At 38.1% G+C, this 3028-nt stretch overlaps 1 non-coding gene across 1 annotated transcript; it reads right to left on the bottom strand.

Moving 5' to 3' along the window:
- Positions 1-436: 436 nt before the first annotated feature.
- Positions 437-542, bottom strand: LOC116105831. The gene has a single exon (XR_004124171.1). It is a non-coding gene; the product is annotated as a small nucleolar RNA R71 (small nucleolar RNA).
- Between the last annotated feature and the right edge of the window lie 2486 nt (positions 543-3028).

Genomic DNA, 3028 nt, shown 5'->3' on the forward strand with positions numbered 1-3028 from the left:
CCTAATATGGGAAATCAAGAGAATGGAATGAGGATACCTTAGGAGGAAATGCAATGGGTAGAAAGCAGTGGTTCAGAGAGCATTGAAAAACTACTCTAGTCCTACTATTAATGGGTGCTATTCTAGCATCAGGAGACCACCCGCCAAGCGAATAATTTGAATTAAGCTAGCAATTATTGGAATGATTCAGCAGTCGGTCCAATTCGCTGGGTTACCTAATGATGATCCCAACTTGCATATCAAAAAATTTCTGGAGTTATGCGACACATTCAGGCATAATGGAGTTCCGATGACGCAATTAGGCTATGGCTTTTCCCATTCTCTCTTCGGATAAAGCCAAGGCTTGGTTATTTCTCTGCCATCTGGGAGCATCACAACCTAGAACGAGTTAGTTCAAGAATTCCTTACTAAATATTTTCCACCTGCCAAGTCTGCCAAGCTAAGGAGTGAGATTACGAACTTTTACCAACAAGATTCAGAGTCTTTGTATGACGCATGGGAAACGTATAGGATCTCTTACGGAGGTGCCCTCACCATGGTTTACCAATCTGGTCGCCACCGTTCTACCAAGGTTTGCTATCAACTATTCAGCTATGATTGATGCTACAAGTGGGGAGCCTTGAACAATAAAACGCCAGAGGACGCATACAATCTGATTGAGTTGATGGCGAATAATAACTATATGAGACTCCGAGAAATTCAACAGGAAGCATGGGAGTGCATGAAGTTGATGTTACACCGCATTGGCTGCTCAACTCTCCGTCATTCAAAGCAATTGGGAGATGCTCTAAAGGTAAATGCTATTAAATTTTCTTCTCTAATATGTGACCTTTGTGCAGGAAATCATTCATCAAAGGATTGCCAAGAAGGGAACCCGTTTGCTCCTAGAACAAGCCATTTACGTCAATAATTTCCAAAGGGGCAAGGGAATCCATATTCCAATACTATAATCCAGCATGGAGGAAACACCCGAACTTTTCATGGAGCAACAACAATGCAAAAACACTCCTGTTTTTCAACCTCAAGAGCCAAATCTAATTTAAAGATATGTGACCAAGTTCATTGAAGAGACAAGCAAGAGGTTTGAGAAGACTGATGTCCTGGTTCAAAATCAATCAGCCTCTATTAGGAACCTTGAGACTCAATTGGCAAATCCACAATATTTTAGCGGGAAGAGTTCAAGGAACGTTGCCAAGTGATATCAAGAAAATCCAAAGGCCAACTCAATGCCATCATGTGGAAGTGGCAAGGAGCTACAAGAATCAAGAAAAACTGAAGAAACTGAGGAAAAAGCTGAAGCAACGAAATTGGACAGAACCAACAATGCCTCACACAATGCCTAGGCACAAAATCCAGAATGAAGAATGCCTCAACACATGCCTAGGCAAAACCAGAACTTGAGAACAAAGCCCAAAGTGTGAAGAGATAAAGCCTCTCTTCCGTATCCTCAAGACTACAGAAACAAAGATTGGACAGCAATTTAGTATTCATGGATATGTTTAGAAGCTACACATAAATGTTCCTTTTGTAGATAGTTGGAGCAAATGCCGAAGTATGCCAAGTTCTAAGAGATCTTTATACACAAAGGCGGTTTGGAAACATGAGACGGTGATGCTTACGGAAGAGTGTAGTGCATTGCTATTGAGAAACTACCACAAAAGCTCAGAGATCCAGGGATTTTCACAATTCCTTGCACAATTGGTATTTTTTATTTTTGATAAAGCTTTATGTGATTTAGGAGCCAGCATTAACTTGATGCCATTTTCTATTTTAAGGAAACTTGGTTTAGGAGAGGTAAAGCCAACCACATTCATCTTCATTTGCGGATAGATCCATAACATATCCCAGGGGAGTGGTGAGGATGTCCTAATAAAGGTAGACAAATTTATCTTTCCAGTAGATTTTGTAGTTCTTGATATGGAAGAAGACTGGAACATACTTAATATTAGAAAGGCCTTTTCTAGCTACAAGTAGGACTTTAATAATGTACACCAAGGTAAACTAATCTTAAGGGTGGAAGACGAACAAGTGGAGTTCAATGTTTTAACACGATGAAATGTCCACCCGTTAGATACTTGCTTTAAGATTACATCCTTGATGATAAAGTAGCGGAAACCTTAGAAAGAAAACTACCTTAACTCACCCCTAGAAAATTGTTTAGTCAACTCTAGGATTATGGAGGCTAAATTTGAGAGGGTAGATGAACAATAATTGAAGCCTTATGTGTGTGGTAGATTGAAGGATAGAGGGGTTTTGATTTTCCTAGATGCTCCAGATTGAAGGATCAAAAAGTCGAGCTTACAACTCTAATAAGCGCTTCTTGGGAGGCAACCCAAGCTCTTCACTTTAATTTTGGTTTTTCTTTTGAATTTATTTTAGATTTTTGTTTAATGTGTTAAGCTGTGATAATTTTGGTTTGGTTTGATATGTTAGTTGTTTTTGTTTCACCCATAATTTCTTCTATGCACACTAAATTGGCCAAGAAGGTGCATAGTTTGTTTTCTTTTGACTAGATTCTCGAGGACTATTGGATACAACAAACAATATGCATGGCTTCACAAGACTACCTCCACATAAATGTTATGCATGAAGAGTATCGTAGTTGTTCTCTTTGCACATTGAGGACAATTTTTAATCTCTAACGTTGGGGGTAAGGAATTTTTTTTATGGCCAAATTTAGTTTCATTCGATGGACATCTTGAATATCTTTTGCTTTGAATTATCTCTTTAAAAGCCTTTGGGTGGAATTGTTTTAGGTGTGGTTGCAAGGTCAAAGGTTAAGTATTTTGTTTTGTTTTGGAACTCATACATAAGTCAATGATAAGACCATGATTTGATTTTGTGACATTGAGATTTTATTAACTTTCACGTAGTGTAAAGATGATAGTAATGACAATTGCATTTATTATGACTCTCTTGGAATGGATTTGATTGGTTGAGTAATTGGAAACTTAGGACGTTTTGTGTGTGTTTTTATGGGCAATAATTTTTTTGTTTTTTTGTTTTCGTGAAAATTGTGCATAAATTC

The sequence above is a fragment of the Pistacia vera genome, unplaced genomic scaffold, assembly GCF_008641045.1.
Source record: "Pistacia vera cultivar Batoury unplaced genomic scaffold, PisVer_v2 Contig505, whole genome shotgun sequence".
In the NCBI taxonomy this organism is placed as follows: domain Eukaryota; kingdom Viridiplantae; phylum Streptophyta; class Magnoliopsida; order Sapindales; family Anacardiaceae; genus Pistacia; species Pistacia vera.